Here is a 24,160-nt window from a genome sequence, read left to right on the forward strand (position 1 = left end):
TGATTTTGTACTCTTTGTATGGTGGGAGACCACAAACAGAAATCTCTGCATACGTGAAACAAGCAAACAGTTCATAAAGGTATACAAGCAGAGAAGGCTTCAATAAAACAGGTCAGGAATCAAAAAGCAGTCTTACACAAGGTAGCAAGATTCATAAAGGAAGTGAAGAGATATTTCTTCACAATGAGAGTAGTGGGCAAGTTCACCATTCTGCCATAGAAAATGGTTGATTGTAAAACTGTAGTCAGTTCAAAGAAATCATGGAATAGTATTAAAGGACTGGTGAAATAGTACAAGGTATGAATGATTAGAAAACTGTGATATAAGGCAGGAAACTGTACTGCTGAAACAACTCAGTAGAGACTGTGAGGTCTATGTCTACTAGCATTTTCCAACGTTCATACTTGTAACACTGAAAAATCTTTACTTACAGGTCTTAAACATTCATAAAAAAGCAAAAGAAAAAATAAATAAATGATGACCAATGTAAATCAGTTTTGAATGAAACCTCCACAGTTTAGTAAACAAAACATGTGTACCTTCATGAATTATAACACTTTGTTTAAGGCCTGCAAAGAATACCTCAGCATTCATAAACTTGTAAACAAAACATGGCTGTGCATTTCACCACAAATTGTCATAATCTGTCGAAGGCCTGCTATCAGTCAATTGGAGTTTATATGCATGCAGTTTTGCCTGAAATATGCACAAAGTAGATTGTTGCAACTTTCAGTGTTCTGTGAATGTTCCTGCAGTTAATATTCATCAATTCATGACCTCAGACTTCAGTGGAGGATTTATAACAAGCAGGTCAGTCGGCCCCTCAGCATTGTGACCTGTGGTAACACAGTCTGTAAATGAGTTTATATTCTGTCAGTTCCTCTGGTTATGTAAATCTGCCCAGGAAAGGCAATAATTTTTCAGCAGATTAAGACATGAAACCTAGACAAAGAAGGAAAAAGAAAACAATGTTACTTACAGTTCCACCATAACTGCAATGTACTCCTCCCAGAACCTCCCTAAGCACACTTCGGTCTGTCAGATACATAAGGGATAATGCATTTAGTGGTATGCAGTGCAAGTTTTTACATAAACGTCACATTCTGGGCAGCACATTATCAGTACAAGAGACTTTGTGAACATTTTAACAGTTAAAAAAATAACACAGATGTAATATTTTATGGAAATACTTCAAAGTGTTATAATCACTTACTACACTTGTATTCTTGATGCCTGTTTTCCATAATATGATTATGTGCCATGTTCATTTTGTTTGCTTTTGATTCGTTAATATTAGATATTTTGTAGTTTTGCATTGTGTAAATATAAATGAAAAAGACAAAAAACATTTGTTTCAGTGCTACAGCCCTAGAAATATATTGTAAGTATATGTTGCAATTCACTGTCAGGTACGTAAACATGAAGATATGTTATCTGTCTAAGAAATAAGTGAATCTTGCACTGTAAGATGGCAGACAAGTGTGAAGATGAATCTGCAGATGGGAGGGTCAGCATAACCAAGTGAGCACTAGTTTTGACCAATCCTTCTTTGGACAGTTAGCAATAAAAAAAAAAAAAGTCTGATCCTATGAACCTATTGTTTTCCTTGCTTACGAAGACTTACTACATTAAAATCTAATTTGCATTTTTGAAGGAGTGATATCTGACATTCTTGAAAGAGTGCTGTTTGACCCATTAGTATCCATAAATGAGAATTTTTCTCTCAGGATAAGCTACCTGAAGGGCAAACATTGAAGGAGATACAGTCTGCATGGATAGGGAGAGGCATTTTTTTAACTGTATGAAAGAAGCCAGCACTTATACTTCACCCCGCCAGGGTCACTGATGACGATACTTTTATACACACATATAAATATATATACATATGGGTCTACTTCAAATGATTGAAGTTTCAAAACATAGATCTTGTTGTTGTGTTGTATGTGTTGTTGTGTGTCACTTCATAGTGGTAACCTCCTCCTCCCAAAAAAAAAAAGTTCCATAAGTTTTGGCTTTATAATTAGAATTATTTTATACTTACTGTACTTTTATTTTTAACAATTAAATTTTAAATATTTTATTTATATTAAATTATTATTGAATATTTTTTTTTATTTTTTTTTATGTAATTTAATAACTATTTAATTATTTAATTTTTTTGCACCTTTAACAAACAACAACAATGCCATGACATCACTTCTCTTCCCTTAATATTGTATTTAAATTGACTTAGATTAATTGTGTATTTAAAGAGCTTTGCTGTGCTGTGTCAACGCTTAAACGCTGTCTGTACTAATAAATTTAAAAAAAAAAAGGAATCATTTGGGTTTCTGTTAACCATTACTTACTTTGACTATTTTGGCTGGAGCATTCCTTCGTCCCACTTTTTTTTTGACATTCATTGGTTTTTCTTACTTTTACGTTTTTCAAAACATAGATCATCAGATTGTCGAAGACCACAAGATCAAAATTCTGAAACATCGAACATAAGAAAAAAAAATCTAAAAGAAAAAAAAGTCTTCTTTTACATTTTTGCAGGGGGGTAGCCCCACTGCACCCCCACACCCCTTGCTACTTAAATATACCAACTCCAAGATCACACTACAGTGAAGAGAACAGTAAATATCCCATTCAGTGCAGTATGGCAATCTCCATTCATAGCATTCAATGTTTCAGAACTTCGATCATCTGGCCTTGGACGATCTGATGATATGATACATATATACGTATACACATACACACACATATACAGTATAGATATTTATATATATATATATATATATATATATATATATATATATATATATATATATACACACACACACACACACACACACACACACACACACACACACACACACACACACACACACACACACATACATGAGCCTGAATGTGTGTGAGTATACATGTACACATAGTAATGTATAGGTCAACTCAAATTTCAGCTAAGGTGAGAATACTAATTTGATTTACATCAGCTTTGTACATTAGGATTCCAGATGATTAACAAACTCAGAATTAACTGAATAGACAGCAGAACTGGTGTTTCCTGTTACCAGTGGCATCTATTAAAATGAATCAATGAAATGAGAATGGGGCTAGAAGAAATAACATCTGTGCACTATTCTAGACAGTACTTGCCCACCCAATCACTACTGACAAGACAGTGTATTTCCTGTGGGTGCAAACAAAATGGTTGAAAATCTTCTATACATAAGTATGTTTTCATTATGAAACATTTCTGACGAGTAATGAAATGCTTTAAATGGGTGGTGGCAATGATATCACACATACATCTCCACCCCTTTGTAATTGTTCAGAACTAGCAGAACCAGATTTGTGTGATGCAGGGTAATTTTCTAGATATAAGACAAAATCCTATGACACCTGTTTTGGCTGAATATGCAGAAGTGACATTAGCCTAGCATTTCATAAAAAGGATAGCATATCTCCAGGGTGCAGCAGTGTCTCAGGTGCTACCTTACAATCCTGCCACTTAGAAACATAAAATGTAACCACAGGAAAGCACCTCTTAATTTGTATGACCACTACATTGCCAGCAAATAAGACACTGCTGTATGCAAATTTCTATTTGAATTCTTAATTCTTCTTGTTCTTAAGACATTCCTATTCTGTTCCACCTTCTCAGCCTTGTTTTTGAATTCACTGTCTCCTTTCAAAGGCTACTGCATAAATCACAACCATGTTTTTGGGGAAAAAAAACACTCCCACAAATCATGTCAATTCTTTCCTTTTAGTTGGATGTTCAGTTCTCCTACCTGTATGTTTATGACCCTTGTTATTGTATAGTCGTTTCTCTGAAATAAGCTACACTCCTGGAGTTTGTGACACATAAGATAAGAAAGGAGGGCAGGGATTTTAAAGAAGCAGGGAGAATAAGCAGTGATTCTTATCAAAACATCCCATGTAGTTTTACAAGGGAGAAGAGAAGTGCATGCCCATATGGAAGGGGAAAATTTAGACTGACAACATTCAGTTTGTCAAATTCTTTAAGGAGGACTAGGGTACCCTCATCCAAAATTAATACGCATCAGTTTGGAATTTTGGCCGGGCCTTTTCTGATTTAGTTTAAGTAGTGATTGAATCAGGAAGTTGTACCAAATAACCAGCAAATGTAGCAACAGTGTCTATGTATACAGAAGGACAATTTCTCTGATGCAGGAATGTTATGCAAAAGACTCCAAGAGACAGGCTGACACATTTTCTACCAATAAATGGACGTCAGTAGGAGTTTACAATGAGTAGGTTATATCAGACTAACTACATAGTTCTATAATTTGGCAATGGTGAAGTGGACAAGCAAAATCTGGTACATGTGTTGTGCTGTTCCTGGATTTCAACAGTGGTTTTGAAACTACTGAAATGAGTCTGCAATAAAGGCTGAACAGGAAACAATATAGGTAATAAGATGATGAGATGGACTGAGAAAAGATTAGAGGGAAAACCTACAGTGTGGACCATGAAAAGGGTCCACATGGAGAAAGAAATTGTTGGCTTTTCACAGATCTAAGAAACAGGATCAGATTTGTTTAATATTGGTGTCACACATCTATTTAGGACAGGTGAACAGAAATGTGGGTGGTGCAGTGAAGAATGTGAGAATTAGTCTGAAAAGGGATTTGCAAGGATTTTGGACTAGAATGAAAGCTGTCAGCTACAGTAAATGGAATAAAAGGTTATGCACAACAGCTGTAGTATTCTGATGTGTGGAATATGATTTGGAAAGGGGTAGAATGGTTGTAACAGAAATGGAAAACATTTTGGTGCTCTGATTTCTGGAACACAGGGTCATCATAAGCACTGTAGGCAGGTGATAGCCAAGGTAGAAAGTGGGGGACTGATTTGGTTAAGGGAGTATTAATGTACAGATAACACCTAGTAAACACATCTGCCTCTTCACATCAGCATATTAAATTTCATGAAACACAGAGTGAAAAAACACCCACCAATTTCTTATGCTTGCAAAATCAATTATTGCAGTTAGGGAACATAAGGTAAAAAAAGTAAACAAAGACTAGAAAGTAATGTATGCATGAGAGAGAGAAACAGAGTATGCAAAGGAGACAAAGACAGCAGGTGAATGAAAGAGAGAGACAGTAAATGAAAAAGTTAGGACATACTTTTTAACTTTAATCAAGAATTCTGGTTACAACAACAATAGAAGAAAAAGACCTAAAATTAGACAGAATTTTCAAATATACCCCAACTCAAATATACAGAGAAAGAGGTATTCCATTAACATGCATTTTAGAAACTATTATGCCTGGCTTCATTGACTGACACTAATCTGTAGTGATTTAACAGAAAATCAAACAGTTTTGAGGAAAAGAGCAACATTAGGAACAGTTGAAAGGTATGAGGGGGAATTTAAGTACCTTGTGCTATATGAATATTTTCATTCATTTGATTACAATGAAATATCTGAAGTGTACTCACTCAAGAAGTTGTCTAATTATCTAATTTCTACATATAATCTGAATGTAATATGTTGTTATCTAATTGTTACATTTAATAAATTATTTGACAAACTAAAATGGGAAAATCATGTGCAGGGTTAAATCTAACCTGAAAATAGAAATGTTCCTTCAAAACAGGGATAGTTGATATGTCTGGGCAGTGCCCGGAGCTAAAATTGTTATGATATATCTTCAGTTGAAAAGAAGCCAAGGATGATAAGGAGGTGATTTTCCCATTCTGTCATAACTGGCCAATGGTACCTGCAGCACTGTGTGATCTTACTTGACCTTATATACAAAAGGTCATCACAGTTCTAAAAAGAGAATACAAGAATGAAACAGAGTGATTGGGGGCGGTAGGGCTGAATGGCCTGGAATGTGAAGGAAGGTTGAATGAACTAGGACTCATTTTAACTGGAAACGGGAAGGGTTGAGAGGATGTGTAAGATCACAAAGGAAAATTGCAATAGGTAGAATTTAGGGAAGAGGATAGAGGGAGATGAAAGTTACTTTATGTGTTTGTTTGTTAATCTGGTAAACGAGGTGCTCTTTTTAAAAACGTTTTTTATCATGACTCAGGGCAATAAGAGCAGGGGTAAATATAGCCTACATGTGGACAATTTAGTGCAACAAATAAACCAGCATGTTTTATGGATGCTGGAGGAAACCAGAGTACCTAGAAATACAATACATGGGAGCATTAAGTCCCTACTGTCCCTGATTTTGCTATGTCCCTTCTAAAATGTTTGATTTTCTGGCAACTCACTGAAGGTTATGGTTAGTTAGTAATGAGAGTTTCATACTTCTTATTGCTCAGAACAGGACTGCAGTCAGTCAGTAATGGCAAACATCTGAGTTTAATATGTACTATTCAAAAAATGCAAGTTGATGCAAAACGTGTTCTATAAACATTTTAAGTGAGTTACAGTAATATTTAAAAATTGCCACTGAATTCGGGCCTTCGCTCCTCCCATTATTTTTGGCCTTGTCCACAATTTTTGAGCAAAGAAGTTGAGATGAATACCTGGAACAGTGCAAGGGAGTTCAGAGAAAGCAGGTAATTGTCACCACTTTAGTGCGGAGACATGTGATACCTGCCCAGCAGAATAAGTCAGGTGCCTGAAAGTGATAAAAAGGCCAAAGAAAGATGGAATATAGGAATCCAGTAGTACATTAAAGATAATGGAGAATAAATAAACCAATCACAGAACACACACAGGTCCTACATTAAGGAGAATGGAGAATAAATAAACTGATCACAGAACACACACAGGTCCTACATTAAGGAGAATGGAGAATAAATAAACCGATCACAGAACACACACAGGTCCTACATTAAGGAGAATGGAGAATAAATAAACTGATCACAGAACACACACAGGTCCTACATTAAGGAGAATGGAGAATAAATAAACCGATCACAGAACACACACAGGTCCTACATTAAGGAGAATGGAGAATAAATAAACTGATCACAGAACACACACAGGTCCTACATTAAGGAGAATGGAGAATAAATAAACCGATCACAGAACACACACAGGTCCTACATTAAGGAGAATGGAGAATAAATAAACCGATCACAGAACACACACAGGTCCTACATTAAGGAGAATGGAGAATAAATAAACTGATCACAGAACACACACAGGTCCTACATTAAGGAGAATGGAGAATAAATAAACTGATCACAGAACACACACAGGTCCTACATTAAGGAGAATGGAGAATAAATAAACCGATCACAGAACACACACAGGTCCTACATTAAGGAGAATGGAGAATAAATAAACCGATCACAGAACACACACAGGTCCTACATTAAGGAGAATGGAGAATAAATAAACCGATCATAGAACACACACAGGTCCTACATTAAGGAGAATGGAGAATAAATAAACCGATCACAGAACACACACAGGTCCTACATTAAGGAGAATGGAGAATAAATAAACCGATCACAGAACACACACAGGTCCTACATTAAGGAGAATGGAGAATAAATAAACCGATCATAGAACACACACAGGTCCTACATTAAGGAGAATGGAGAATAAATAAACCGATCACAGAACACACACAGGTCCTACATTAAGGAGAATGGAGAATAAATAAACCGATCACAGAACACACACAGGTCCTACATTAAGGAGAATGGAGAATAAATAAACCGATCACAGAACACACACAGGTCCTACATTAAGGAGAATGGAGAATAAATAAACCGATCACAGAACACACACAGGTCCTACATTAAGGAGAATGGAGAATAAATAAACCGATCACAGAACACACACAGGTCCTACATTAAGGAGAATGGAGAATAAATAAACCGATCACAGAACACACACAGGTCCTACATTAAGGAGAATGGAGAATAAATAAACCGATCACAGAACACACACAGGTCCTACATTAAGGAGAATGGAGAATAAATAAACCGATCACAGAACACACACAGGTCCTACATTAAGGAGAATGGAGAATAAATAAACCGATCACAGAACACACACAGGTCCTACATTAAGGAGAATGGAGAATAAATAAACCGATCACAGAACACACACAGGTCCTACATTAAGGAGAATGGAGAATAAATAAACCGATCACAGAACACACACAGGTCCTACATTAAGGAGAATGGAGAATAAATAAACCGATCATAGAACACACACAGGTCCTACATTAAGGAGAATGGAGAATAAATAAACCGATCACAGAACACACACAGGTCCTACATTAAGGAGAATGGAGAATAAATAAACCGATCACAGAACACACACAGGTCCTACATTAAGGAGAATGGAGAATAAATAAACCGATCACAGAACACACACAGGTCCTACATTAAGGAGAATGGAGAATAAATAAACCGATCACAGAACACACACAGGTCCTACATTAAGGAGAATGGAGAATAAATAAACCGATCACAGAACACACACAGGTCCTACATTAAGGAGAATGGAGAATAAATAAACCGATCACAGAACACACACAGGTCCTACATTAAGGAGAATGGAGAATAAATAAACCGATCACAGAACACACACAGGTCCTACATTAAGGAGAATGGAGAATAAATAAACCGATCACAGAACACACACAGGTCCTACATTAAGGAGAATGGAGAATAAATAAACCGATCACAGAACACACACAGGTCCTACATTAAGGAGAATGGAGAATAAATAAACCGATCACAGAACACACACAGGTCCTACATTAAGGAGAATGGAGAATAAATAAACCGATCACAGAACACACACAGGTCCTACATTAAGGAGAATGGAGAATAAATAAACCGATCACAGAACACACACAGGTCCTACATTAAGGAGAATGGAGAATAAATAAACCGATCACAGAACACACACAGGTCCTACATTAAGGAGAATGGAGAATAAATAAACCGATCACAGAACACACACAGGTCCTACATTAAGGAGAATGGAGAATAAATAAACTGATCACAGAACACACACAGGTCCTACATTAAGGAGAATGGAGAATAAATAAACCGATCACAGAACACACACAGGTCCTACATTAAGGAGAATGGAGAATAAATAAACCAATCACAGAACACACACAGGTCCTACATTAAGGAGAATGGAGAATAAATAAACCGATCACAGAACACACAGGTTCCTCTGGCAGCAAGTAAACAAAACTTATTAGACGGTTAGGATGCATGAAAGCTATTGGGATACTTTTGTAACAAAAGATAATAAATTAAGTACTTGTGTGATGTGGGTCACTTGATCACAAAATCTTCAAGATCTTATAAAGACAGACAAGAACCTGAGTAACTGAGTGAGGACTAGCTCAGGTGACAAAGATCAATCAGAATCAGTATTATACTTTGTCAAGTAGCAGCATTGTGATGGTGCCTTTGCAAACCTATATGACATCTCTGAATGTCTCAAAAAAGTGAAACAGAATATACACATACATCATGCTGGGTGCTTTGCAGATTGTTATCACATTTCTGAAGGTCTGTGAGAGTGACATTTTGTCTGTCATTTCAAGATGGAATACTGCAGTAATATCGCCAAAAAAAAGTTGCCAACCACAACACCGCTGCAATCTTGTCTCATCAGCTAAATCCCAAATTTTTAAAAAGGCACCTACAGAACCTGAACAAGGTGGAAGAGAAATTGCAGGCAGTCCAAAAAAAGGAAAGAACAAAGGGACAAAAGATAGTCACATACAACTATGGAAACCTACCATTGCATTACAGACCAGGAGTGGAAGCATGGACGACCAACTGGGGAGGTAGAAGATGACAGTACTGTCTTCAAGAACTGTTTTGTTCCACCATGGTGCAGGTGAGGTCTACCTTCATGTGTTTGCGCATTGGTGTGAGCCACAGCCTACCTGTGTTTCTGTAATGTCTGGGAGAGTCTACATATATTTTCATAGGGCATAGTTGCATGTTTGTTATCATTATTCTATGGGTTGAAACTTGGGTAAGCCATTGCAGGTACTACCATGTGTGCACCCTGGGCTGCTCACTGCCCAATGTCCACATCCCACTTTGTGTTTGCATTTTTCCCTAGGTTTGTGTTTCAAAACAGATGTAGTGCAGCTTAGTATTTCCAGGGAGTGTCCAACTGGGTATCAGGTTGCATACCTGTTTCATCCTTAGCGTGTGTGTGTGTGTGTGTGTGTGTGTGTGTGTGTGTGTGTGTGTGTGTGTGTGTGTGTGTGTGTGTGTGTGTGTACCTCCATACTCAACCCCCCTCAGTCATCTCACACGCTTATTACATAGCTGTGTCAGTGTATATGTTGTGCTGCTCTCTTCGTACCCTGTACCCTACATTATCTGTTCTGTCTTCTGTCCATCTCTGCTGTTGACCATGCATCAGGCATTAGTGTTGTCATTCGGGAAGCCATTTATCTGTGCATCTGTGTGGGACAGTCTACCTGCTCTTCTACCCCCACTTCCCTGCCTGTGCAAATCCCTCTGCTCTTGTTTGCCTTTCCTGCCCCACCATTATGCACTATGTCATGGGTGGACTGCCCTGTATGCTGCTGCTATTTGTCAGTATGTCCAACCTGCCCAGTGTGTTCCTCTGTGGCCTGCATGTTTTTCATCTGTGCAACACAGGTGTTTATATGCCCATCATGGTTAGTAGCAGGCTTCAGGCTGTCGGTTCACATACTGTCCTACTTGGCTTGCTACAGTCCTGACATGTGTTGTGTCATCTCTTACTTGGTGTCCATATGTTCCTCATATGGTTTGCAGGTTTCTGACATGTACCAAGAAGCAAAACTCCTCTAGAAACCAAGCACAGCCAAGGAAGAAAGCAGCTGAAAATGTAATGGCATAAACTCTATTTATTCAAATAGAAAATGACTGTAAAGTTTAGCGCATTATACAAAGAACATAAACACTTTTGTCCCATCTTACTCTGTGTAGAACTTCATCAGAACTAGATTAGAACTAAAATTCTTTCTGCTTGAAGGAATTTTAGTTCTGATGAAGGTCTACACAGGTTAAGGTAGGATGAAAGCATTTATGTTTTTTGTACAATATGCTAAACTTTCCAGTGGTTTTCTATTTGAATAAAGTGGAGTGTTTATAACATTAAATTTTAGCTGCTTTCTTCTTTTGCTAAGCTTGGTTTCCAGAGGAGTTTTGCTGCTTGGATCTTGTTTTTATTGGCTTCTGGATCCTGTTTTACACTCTATAGGTTTCTGACATGTCACTGTGCATTGCACTCGCTACATATTGGCCTTCCCTTGTATTTTATTACTTCTATCTTTCAGAGTATGCATGTTAACACACCTCCTGTTATTCTATCACCTTTCTATGTTTCTAGAAGCACTATTTACAATATATCCTTATATTTTTTGCCTTTGTCTACCCTTCCTCACTTTTTTAGGCTTTGTCCACATGAATAGTGTGCTGCTTCTGTGAGCATGTTATGGGTGCGAACATGCTCCTACACAGATAGCTGTGTTCTACTTCATCCTGTGTTTTTCTTATCTCAGCATACACTTCTGTATGCACCCTTGCACTGTGTGTGCACTTGTTCCATGGTGCCTTATGTGTCAGAAGGCAGTACAGTTCTGTTCCCGCAGACGTCCTGACTGTGACTGCGTGGATGCCTAGCCCGTGTGTAATGTTTTATTTATTTACCTTTTAATGCTATGTGTGCCTGCTTGTTACTGTCTCCTGTTATCCTTCCTTTTTGTGTGCATGTAGGTGGCTATCCACACTTCTGCTCCTGGAACGTAATGCAACAGTAGGTTTCTATAGTTGTATGCGACTATCCTGTGTCCCTTCGCACTATTTTGGGCTGCCTGCAATTCCTCTTCCACCTTGTTCAGCTTCTGCCTAATACAGGAGGATTGCAGATAGACCTTTTTTAAACTTTGGGATTTGTTTGCCACAACAGGATTGCAGCAGTGTTGTGATTGGCAACCATTTTTTAATTCCAGTACTACAGTATTCCTATCAAAATAAATCCATTACTAAAAAAATAAAAAAGTAACAGACTGCAATATAAAGATGACAGAGTAAAGCTCATTTTTAGTTTGCAAATAATTAACTAAGTAGTTTGCATAGTATTCACTAACTAATTGCGTGTACTCTTTTTGTTTGCATGACTACCTCCCACACTGTTTGCTTTCAGATTTTAACTGGCTGAAAGGCACTGTTTGCAAATGCATGTGTTGGGTTTTCCATGCAATTCAGGCTTAGGTCATATCTGAAAATCACCACTGATGATCAGTACACTTACCAATACAATCAAAACCTAAACACATTGAGATGGTCTAATGAAACAAGAATAAACATCAAGACCAGGTGTGTGTGTGTTGGGGGAATAGCAAGGAGAGTGACAGAGAGTAGAGCATGAGAGCAAGCAAATACATGTCACGTCCCACAGTCAGACAGCAAATTGCTGTTTGTATTGCCCTCATGTAACCAACATGGAAAAAATGGCTGACTGCCTAGTAAACACACACAGCAACATGCAACGTTGGTGGCAAAGCTAGGTTAATTTATTGCACAAACTTTGATGAACACAGCTAGAGAAAATCACTTAGCCACATGATGTAATTTACATTTTGTATTACTCTAAAATAAAATGAGTTAATAAATGTCAAATAAAAGAAGTGTTTATTTCTGTTATCTATCCACATATAAAGTAATTCAATTAATTTTTGCAAATGTTTTAAATGAAAGCACTCAATTCAGTACATAGAGAAATGCATGCTCCAAGAAAAAAAAAAACGCAAGAACTATTTATTGGAAAGTTTCCCTCTTGGTAACTTGAAACCAAAAGAGAAAACTGATAGGAGTGTTTCCCCTGAAAAGATGAGAAGATAGAGTAGATGGGGAGATATATACAAATGTTAATGTCCTAAAACAATCTTAGGAGGGATCCATGACTGTTTTAGTACAGTGAAATGTATCTAAAACTACAAAACAATTCAAAGACATTATAATGGTTTCGTAAGTGATGCAACTTCAGTGCTTTGTGCTAACAATGTGAATGTTGCACATATTAGTAATCAGTAACTTACAGGGATGGGAGTAATAAGCCAATTTTATTCACATCTCCAGTGTGTAACAGGCTGATAAAACCTTTGGGCATCATGCTTGGAGCTTGGGTGAGTTTTGTAAACTTCTAATGTACATAAGGTCATAGGTGTATCTCTTTCCTGTTCCATATCATACACATAATTCACAATGTAAAAATAAAGTCCAAATGGAAGTCATCAACAATGATCCTGCATTAATATGGGGAGTGGTATGGGGTGATGAACTGTCATACTTAAAGATGTCAGGATTCCAGAAATAAGACAAATAGGTTATTATATGAGGCGCTAAAGCAAGGAGACAGTGACAATGCTGGTGCAAGAGAAATATGGACTGCAGGAGATAGGGAGTAGAACATAATAAATCAAAGCAGACATAGCAGAAGGGAGATAGGGTGAGTAGTGTTAGTGCCACATGAGTTTCAGCATAGAATTACTAAAATAGAACTAGTACATTTGTAAAATAAGCAGTCACATGTCATGCTCTCTCTGTATTGCTTCAACTCTGCTTCCCTAGCTAGTGTATTAACATCTTCCTGACTCCTCGTGCAATAGTTTACATTGCTTGACTGGGAATGTCCAGTTGTACATTTGTAGTGGAATTCCATGGAAAAATCCCAAGATGATAAATAAATGAGACTGATACAAGGCACAATACTGAATTAAAACAACTATACCATATAAAACTAAGCTACAGTACTGTACAGGAGCAGTGGATCACCTGTTATAATAGTGAATCAGCACAAGAAAATCCCACAAGATCACTAATTCAAGATCATTTTTGAAAGGCATATAATCAGGCACCATACAAAACAATAAAACAGTAATGCAAATTATTAAGAACATGAAGCAAATGAGTTCAGGAGGGGCAAAATCTCATAAACTACAGGTTAAAAGCCAAATTGAAATGGTAGTATTTTAGAATCCTCTTAAAACACTAAAGCTCAGGAGAATTCCATTAGCCACAGTGAAACTAAATTCCAATGGTATGTAGTCAGGCAGGTGTACCGTCAGATGCCAGAAAACACCAACTGCACATTCAGAACTACCAATAACCCCAGTGTGGCAGGACAGGGAGCACAAATTGGTCAGTATCAAGCTACCAACTCTTATCTGACATCTCTGCAAATGTTTAGGGTATTTAATTCTGTGTCAGGAGTGGACCTTGTTCCTACAGTTAAAGTTCATTAAATTAGTGCTGCTTCATCCTTCGTTATTTGCCAGGACTGGTCTTTTTAGTATCAGCCATCTACCCAGAATTAACTCATTCCGCGGTTCATATGAGATTAGTTGTACTTGCAGCATATTCAGATATGATTTTTTTTTAATTAAACCTTTTGCTCTTCCTACTACTACTGGATCTACTCTAGTTTCTGTTTACACATATTGGTTATTTTATAACTTTCTGTCTCTCAAAATGCAAAACACCATAAGAGCTGGGTGTAGATATTTCAATAATTAATGCTACTTTTGTCCATTTTAGTTCAAGTACAATATCTGACTTTTCGCTTCTGCTTCCTTGATTGCATGTGATCAGCGCTTTTTCATTTTCAATAATTCTTTATGGTTCATGATTTTAATGCTTACTGGTTACTTGTACATAGTAGTGTTTGACAATCCCCAAAGTTTCAGTATATATATATATATATATATATATATATATATATATATATATATATATATATATGTATATACCATTAGCCATAGGTATATCACAATAATTTTGAAGAAGGAGGACAGGAGCCAGGCTGTAGACCAAAGACCAGGCAGAACAAGCAGCTCAAGAACAAAAGACAGGAATAAGAGGCCTGTACAGCATGAACTTGATATGCAGAATGAAGGAGACTAAAAAAAAAAAAAAAAAAAAACAGTAAGGATGAATTTTTCAAGCCATGGTCTTAGCCTTACAACTGATACAGAAAGTCACAGTGAAGATCTGGAGACCTAGCAGAATAGAAGTATTTTGGCAAAGTGAAATTTCAACTGAAATATTTCCATGTGCTGAGAAGTCCTAAAACTCCTAATGTCTGCTAGTGCACAGTCTACAATATTATGAAGACTATATCTTGTTTCCGTATCCAGTGTTCTGTGTTTTCATAGTCTGGTATTATACAGATTTTTGAATGAATGAACTCTACTCAAAATGCAGAGGAAAACCGATATCCATAAAATATACATGCACAGTTGTCATTACACTAGAAGTAAAAGAAAATCATAAACATTTCAGCAGGCAAGGCAATATTCTTGTTACTGCATAAAGGGTGATGCCTAATCTCTAAGTTCTAAAACAACTAGCTTGCTACTGTGTAAATCAGAACTGAAAAGAAGTGAAATACTTGTGGGTGGAATTGCATTCTTGAGTGTTTTGTACCCCAGTATCTTACTAAAATTGCCATTATTTTTATAAAATGTTTTAGTATACCTGATACGTGGTACTTATATGCAGCTAGCATGTCCAGTGCATTACAATTTTTTGTCACAGTCTGGCATTATACCCAGTTTCTAATAGTGAACAAATGGATTTCTGCTTAAGGTGGGGAGGGGGGAGTAATGTGCAGAATATATTTGTGCACTAACTTCTCATCAGATCAGAAGCAAAACTTACATTTTAACTAGGAAAAACTATAGATTTTCAACTGTATTATAACCTAGCTACAACAGCATACCTTCAACCAGATAAAGTGGTGAGGTTAAATTCAACTTTGAGCTGCCCTAAAATTCCAGTGGCGAGACTATCAGTCTTAGATTATAGTGTAGCAAAACAGTCTGTTGTCACTGTGCCAAGTCTGAGGTATGCCCTTCTGTACAAAGGTTCAAGAATAGTTGGCTTCTAAGCCTTCACTGGCATAGTCTGACAATTTGGATGACATTATGGTTGTTGTACTAAAAATTCTTCTCACCATGCAGAACATAATGATGGTCTAGAATACTTTTTGTGGAGTTTTCATTATAAATTCTATATATTTTGAATGACAAAATATATTTTCATAGCCATAACATGCGGAGGCTACAATGCCATGTTTCAGGCAGATAAAGCAGTAGCATCGTATTCAGTGCTGAATGGTAGTGAAGTTTTGATGGGTATGATAGCAGCAGGATAAGGTGCACTTTGTAGGTCAACATCCATTGTTACTGATTTACTATACATAAGTTCCAGGTGCAGGTGTCCATATGCAACAGTATAGTATGACATTTTGGATGATGTATTGAACTTTTGCTCAGCAGAATAAACTAATAACCAAGAATGAATGTTTAATGAGCATTAATTAGAAGTAAAAGTTCTACATACAATTTATTTATAACATGGTATATTCTCTTATTAACCCTGTTGTTCCTCCCACTACTATAGGATCTATGCCATTTCGGGAGAAAGAAAAGACTGTGGTCAGATTCAGACCTGTACTGCACTGAAATTCCTAAGGGTAGAATAGCAGTCTTAGTTACATTCTCTAACTGAATACTCTGTTGTTCCTTCCTGAAAGATTCATAAAAAACTATTAAGTGAGATAAGATGTGGCCAGATGTACATGCCCAAAAGCTTTTGCTATCAAAGTCTGGCAGTTTGCATTATTCTTTGCTTCCATCATAAGTGACATGCTGAAGTTCCACTCAGTATGTATAATATACAAGTGGTTTTAAATACCTTTTATTGATTTGCCACTGCACCAGAAATACAAGTCTTACAAATCTCATAACAAAACATATACATTTTTATATCTTCAGCATGCCATACATAAAGTGCTGTGGCTTACAGCAACTAAAGTGAAGGGTTTAAATTTAATGTTATACTGCACTGGAATACCTAAGGATAGAATATCAGTCTAAAGTGCATTTTGTGGCTGAACATTCTTTTGTTACTGCCTAAAAAATTCATTTTGAAATCCCAAGTGAGACATGGCATTTTATGCACAGCATCTAGATGCAGGTGTTTCAGTGTGCCACAGTTAAAATGTCATATATTGGAAGCAACTAAAGTTATGCTTCCAAATTTAATATAACACTACACTAAAATCCCTAAGGGTAGAATAGCATTCTTAGGTGCATTTTACAGTGGAACATATTACTGTTACTAACTGAAAGTAATTCAATGAAATCTTAAAACGGGACTGAAGTATGACTTGTCATGCATAAAGACCAGCTGTCCTGGTTCTTAGACCTAGACTTTCACTGACATACTGTGATTCTGGCATTATACTTGGTTTTCATCTGGAGTGTTGTGTTGGACCTCCACTCTGTATACAGAATATACTTTTGGTTTATTGAGTTCTTCATTACATAACAGTACAGCTGAAAGGAATTCAGACTTTCTGTCTTTTGTTGACTACTGCAGTGACTCTGTTGTTTCTTCAGATGACTAACTGCTTACAGAGATTCAGCCAAGAGAATTGTCTCCATCTTGCAGTAATTGAGTTGTCAAAACTCCGTCTGCTGACATATATTCAAATGATTCTGAGTGAGTCTGCTAGTTAATTTTCAGCTTTAAAAAAAGGAAAACCTTACCCTATAGCTGGGAATATTTCATTAACACATCTAAACCCAAGGTTTCTCCCCATGGCTCCATCAGACTTTAGGCCTATAACAATCCTTTCACCTTTTGCTAAAGTCCTAGAATGTTTCTGTATGATCAGTTTATTCAATATATTCCTAAATATGACTACTTTGACAAAAAAAAAATTGCTTCAGACCTGGTTATAATGCACTGATAGTGATAGACACAGAACTAAATACATGAAGCCATGAAGGAAAGACACTTTGCTTGTGCTGTCTTCATTGGCATCATAAGAACTTTTGAAACAGAAATCAAGCTCCACTTCTCTGGACATTAGCCCAGCTTGGCTATAAAGAAGTTGCAGTTAAATGTTTGTATTTCCAGTCAGAGCTTCTTTATGTGACAGTGTGCTTCAAACAGGTGTCTACCAGGGCTCAGTCCTGGGCCTGTTACTCTTCTCCATATGTATTAATAAGTTGCCATTAAACCTATCCCTTGTTAATTGCTTGCTATATGTACATTACATAATCATGCTAGCTTTCAGGACATCATTCAATGACATATAAATAAATTACAAAATAGTTTTGATCACAGCTAGAATCATCTTGTTAACAACAACCGTGTTACTAATAATAACTTGTAATCTTCCATGTTATTTGATACCTTTAACAATTGTCAGAAATTATTCTATAAAGTAATGGGCCATCTTGGCCATTCAGTCTCTGCAATAACTGAGCAGAAATACTCCAGGGTCACACTGAATGAGCAACTCTCATTTACTCCTCATACAGACTAAATAAGAAGCAAAACACTAAAGCAACTTAAATTTTCATATCATTTTTCCTATTGTTAACCTTCAAAGCTGGAAAGGTATTAAAGAGTGAATATGCTTACTTATGAGATCAAATATTCCTTGCTACATGAGGAAATACATAAATGGTTAGGTATGGATCTAATACTTAATTCGATGGATATGTAACTAGTTAACAGGGCACAGTAAATCTGTCACCATCCAGGGTTATACATCTAAGGCAGCACAAGTTCATTATGGTGTCCCACAGGGCTCAGTACTGGATACATAATGTTATTTAATCTGGACTTTGCTAATATTCCCAAAAATAAGTCATGTTGGTTAAATAAATATGCAAATGGTGCTAAGGTAGGAATCATTATTTCTAGTAAAATTAACTGTGATATAATAAACAATTACCTTTCAGAAATTTGCATCTGAGCATCTAAAGAGACAAATTTTGGCACAGAAAAATGCAAAGTTATTATTTTTAGTAAGAAAATTAACACATAGCCTATTAAACTGAAATTAATTTTTAGGTGTAATAGCAGAATATAAGGATTTGGGTATCGCAATAACTAGTAACTTCTCCTTTTCCAAACATTTAGACATTGTAGTTAATAGTGCTATGAAGCAAGAAAGTCTCATACTTAGCAATATCTGTACAAGGGATGGTGTATGTATGGCACAACCTATACTGGAATAAACCGCTCTTTTTGCATCTACAGTAAAAGAAAATTGGTATGCTGAGAGTCTGTCTAAAGAAAGTTTATGAAGAAGTGGAAATCAGCAGTGAAGTTCTCTCATGAAAACAGATGCAAAAACTTAGATCTTCATTCTCTACGCTGTAGGTACTTTTGGGGTACTTTAAGTTTGGTATACAAGGCATTAAAGAAAGAAGAGCTGAGACTAGCATTACATTTGGAAATTTATAAATCAATGAAAATACACAGGCACAACAAATTGTTATATTATGTTAAAAGTTTCAAGACAAAAGGAAATGATTTCACAATGCATGTCTATTATTTTGAATTGTTTATCCATCAGTCAGATTCTCTACACATTTCTAAGAAAAACCTGGACAACTAGGTTGTTAACCCTGCATTTATGGAGTCAGTGTTCTCAGAGGGCCTTTGGGTCAAAACACTTTAACTCAGCTTCTCAAATAGCACACCCTACATACTGCCATTAACAAGATTTGTGACTTCTCAACTCTTCCAGCCTCCACCACTGCCTTGCTTTGTAATACATTTGATTACCAATCACAGCGAGGGCAACACTTCTTTTCATCTCATTAACATTTCTATTTCTTTTTAGTAGATACTGCTGTTTACCTTGTCTATAAACTGCAAATAAGGAATGACACATATTCCCTCTGTGCCACTTTTGACAGTGCCTTCATATTTGCTTGCTGTCCCTTCAAGAAGACCTTAGGTGATACGTCCTTCTTGACAATTACTGCAGCAGCCTGGAACTCATTCCTTTTGAACCTTTGATCACTAACAATTTAATTTATTGGATTACCTGAAGAATAAAGATAAACACAACATTTTGGGATGATTGTTACTCCCCTCCCAGTTGCAGTCCTTCCCTTAAGTAAGTATTTTTGCAACTAAATAAATATACTTTTTATTTATATTCTTACATCTATAGTTACTACAATGACAAAGCATAATTTCTTATTTCTTATTCTCTTATCTTGCACTACTTAGTACTTCCATGTTATACTAAGAACACCCACGCTACTATTTTGACAGTTCTCCATAATATCTGTTGACACAACACAATACTATTTTCAGTGTCTCATCCTATTTTCCATCTATACTTTCTACTACTCTATGTTTTATTCCCACTACCCATTCAGTTCTCAACAATCAAGTATCCCCTAATCATTCTCTCTCTCTCTTTCTTTCTTTCTCTGCATTTCTAGGTCCTGCTACTTCTCAGGAATAAATGCTTCTTAACATATATTACATGTATATTTCAAACTCAGCATAAAGAAATCATTTGATTATTCATAGGTCCATAGGTAAGTACTAGGCTAACTGCCCTTGCAGGCCATTTTAAGCCTAGCCAATTTCTGTTTTTGTGCTTGAAGTAACCTATCCCATTTGGTTATTTATTTGTTTATTATTTATTTATTTGACATTTGTTAGGCTGAAACCCTTTTTCAGTGGAGACCCGGGGAGAAATGCTCCACAAATACATAGACATTACAATGCATAACTACATAAAGACATAACTAATATATAAATAAAACAAAACTGACAATTTAAGGAAAACTGTAAGATGGAAGAAGTAGGAGTAATACAGTGAGTAAGGTGGGAGAGAAGGAAGTAGGGTGATACAGGTGAGGGAGGGGAGATGGAGACAGGTTAGACAGAGAGAAGTAAGATCAATCTGGGGGATGATTATATTGACATAGTCTAATATTGCTTAGATTTTTTTAATGCATTCCTGAACTTATATTTGGATTTAATAATTCTAATGTCAGATGGAAGTTTATTCCGGTTATCAGCTAGTGAATAGCTATAGACGTTTTTGCCAAAGTTGATCTTAGGCTTATATATAGCAAAGATATGTTGATAAGAGCTTCTAAGTGTTCTAGATGGAGAGTAGGAGGAGTAGGAGCTGGGACAGAAAGATGGCTGGTGCAGTATAGACTGAATTATCTGAAGCTGAGAGAGAAGAAGGTAATGGGGAAGCTCTAACCAGTTAAGTTTCCTGAGAGCCAAGCAGTGATGAGAAAAGTAAGGGAATTCAGCAGCATATTTCACAATCCTGTTGCAGGTGGTATCTAATTTTGAAAGGAGAGTATATTGTAAGTTGGTGAGTATTTGAGATCCATCGAGAAAGGTTGGAAGGGCTTGAGATAGAGCAATCTTGGCATCACTAGACAAAAAACGTTTTTGTTCCTGTATAGCAGTCCTAGTTTTATTGTTTTTTTTTTTTTGATATTACTGAGTACATGTTGGTCAAATTTTAGCTGATCATCAATAATGACGCCAAGTAGTTTGGTGTGAGTATCGACTGTAATAAGTATGTTATTGTGGGAAGAGATAAAGAAAAAAGGTTTTAGATGATACATAGTTTCTGGGACAAAAAGCAAGAGTTTAGTCTTCTTATGGTTTCAAATTAGTTGGTTTTGGTTGAGCCATTTTTTAATAAACAAAAAGGAATTCTGAGTTGTAATATGCAGATCAGAGAAGGTATCAACAATGGTGATGATTGTGGAGCCATCAGCAAACTGTACCAGAGAAGACTGAGGAGTGGAGGTAGATTATTGATTGATAAAAATACTAAAAAGTAGTGGGCCTAGTACTGAGCCTTGAAGAACTCCCATTTTATAGGGAGTTCTGAGGAGATAGCAGAAAGCCATTTCACAGATTGGGAGCGATTGCTAAGGTAGGTAGAGAACCAAGATATAGTAGAGGTAGATAGGTTAAGTCCAGAGAATTTATTTAAGAGGAGAGGGTGAGAGACAGTGTCAAAAGCTTTTGAGAGGTCAAAAAAGAGAAACGAGACAAGTTTGTTCTGGTCTCTAGCTTGAGAGATGCTGTTCATAAAGGAAATGAGGGCAGTAGTGGTACTGTGACTAGGGTGAAATCCATGCTGAGTGGTGGTAATTAGATTCTCTTGTATAAGGTATAGTAGAATTTGTTTGTGAACACATTTTTCCAGGATCTTTGAGAGAGGAGACAGAATTGCTATGGGCCTAAAGTTGGATAACTCAGTGGAACTACCACCTTTATGGATGGGTAGGGTGAAGAACTCTTTCCAGATTGCTGGGACTTTAGCATCAGAGATAGATCAGTTAATTAGAATGGAGATTGGTAGGACTATGGAGTTTGCAGCTTTCTGAAGAAAGAGTGGAGGGAGATCATCTATGGAGGGGGAGCATGGCTTAAGTTTTAGAAGAAGAGATTAAATATAGATAGTAGATACAGTTTTCAGGATGAAGGCAGGTGGGGTGTTGGAAGTTTCTGGTGGGTTGATGGGTCAAGTAAGAGTAACAGTTTGAGATAGAATGCTTGATTAATTTACTGATGGAGTCTATAAAATAGGAGTTCAAATTAGTAGCAGTTTGGAGAGGAGTGTTTTTAGAGCTAGGTTGGGGAGAGGAGGGTTTACCAGGATGAAGGATATTGTGAATTGTATGCCAGAATTTCTTTGGGTTGTTTCGGTGTGTGTCAGGAGGGTTGGAGTAGTAGTTTCTCTTATCATTGGTGACAGCTTTTTTAGTAAGGTTGCATAAGTGTCTATACTGTTGAAAATGGGAGGCAAATTTGGGTTTAGTACAGAGCTTCCAGGATTTGTCCCTCTGAGACATTAGGGTGCAGGTGGTGTTTGTGAGCCAAGGGGATATGACTGATTTTGTTCTAATATTACATATGGGGGCTAGGGAGTTGAGTATATTAAGGAATATTTTGTTAAATTCCATTACTGCATTATCAAGGGGTAAGTGTCTAAGGAATGACCAGTTGATAGCTGACTGTTTAGTTTCTTTGTGTCAAAGTTGTTTAATTTTTGACATGCTTTGATCTTGTGAGGCTTATACATGTGTGGAGAATAACAAAGAACTTTAATAGGACAATGGTCACTAAGGATATCTGGTAGGGTTTCAGGGAAATGATACTTCTGAGGATGTCTTACTAGGAATCGGTCTAGGAGAGATGAATGATTAGTGGATTTAGAGGTATAAATTGGTGTTGATATCAGTTGTATAAAGCCGTGTAAATTAATAGAGGCAGAGGGGGACTCAGAGGAAAGAGTTAACCAGTTGATGTTGACATCGCCAAGGACTACAGTTTAAATGGGGAGGTCAGTGGAGAGTGAGAAAAGTATACTTTCCAGTACTGCAATGTTATCACCAGGTGGAATGTAGATTACAGCTATATTCAGTGAGGTGTGAGTATTCCATTTACAGTTAGCTACAAGAATTTCTACAGGTGAAGCAGTGGAAGAGGGGATAGTTAGAGGGGTAAGTTGGTCAGAGAACATAATAGCAATGCCACCACCTTTTTTATGGATTCTATAAAGTCTTAAGATGATGTAGACAGTGGGGGGGGAGTAGAATACCTTTGTCTGGAATATGGGGTTTTAACCAAGTTTCATAAATAGTTGTTATGTTTGGGGAGTGAACAGATATCCATGAGTGGAATTCAGTGGTTTTACTAAGTCTGCTTTTCATGTCAAAATAATATATAGAGGTGTGTTTAGCTGTGATATAGCAGTGGGGAGTGGTGTACTGTGTGGAGGTTTTTACTTTGGGGGGGGGGAGTTGGGCCTGGGTTAGGGTGAAGGTCACCTGCAAGTAACAGGCACAAGAGATTAGGGATTGAATATGGAGAATTTGTGTATAATAGATAGCATTTAGGTTTTACTTTTTGGAAAGTTGACTTTGAAGAGCTTAGCTTTGAGTTAACAGGGAAGGTTTTTGACAGAGTGGTTGTGAATGTGTTTATGAGAGAGAGTGAGGGGGGTTGTGTGAAGACTGGGGGATAGGAAGAGGTAGGTGACTGGTAGATAGGTAAAAGGGGAATGCTAACGATTTGAGATTATATAAGATTGTTAGAGTGGAAGTAGATAAAAGTGCTAGGAGGAGGGTGAAGTTTGTCATTATAGACTGGGCTTACCCATTCCATGGTTGATAATTATATATTACCCCTAAAAAGAATAACAGGGATCATACCATAGAACATTTGAGAGGATCATGCATGTGATAACAAATTTAGGAGCTAAATCTGTCCATTAGTATTACAGGTGGCAGTCCTAGGTAAATTGTACGTTTCCCATTCATAGATCTTAGTTGTGCTTGAAAATGCGCAGTGATGAACTTTGTTTTAT

At 36.8% G+C, this 24,160-nt stretch overlaps 1 protein-coding gene across 1 annotated transcript in view; it reads right to left on the minus strand.

Annotated features, from left to right (window-relative positions):
* Positions 1–481: 481 nt before the first annotated feature.
* Positions 482–24,160, minus strand: part of KCTD11 (potassium channel tetramerization domain containing 11) — a 37,999-nt gene continuing 14,320 nt past the window's right edge. The window contains exon 2 of the mRNA XM_044077027.1: positions 482–942. The gene's annotated coding sequence lies outside the window, so the exon portion shown is untranslated. The remainder of the gene's footprint in view (positions 943–24,160) is intronic.

The sequence above is a fragment of the Protopterus annectens genome, chromosome 7.part0, assembly GCF_019279795.1.
Source record: "Protopterus annectens isolate FY-2018-M chromosome 7.part0, PAN1.0, whole genome shotgun sequence".
NCBI lineage: Eukaryota > Metazoa > Chordata > Ceratodontiformes > Protopteridae > Protopterus > Protopterus annectens.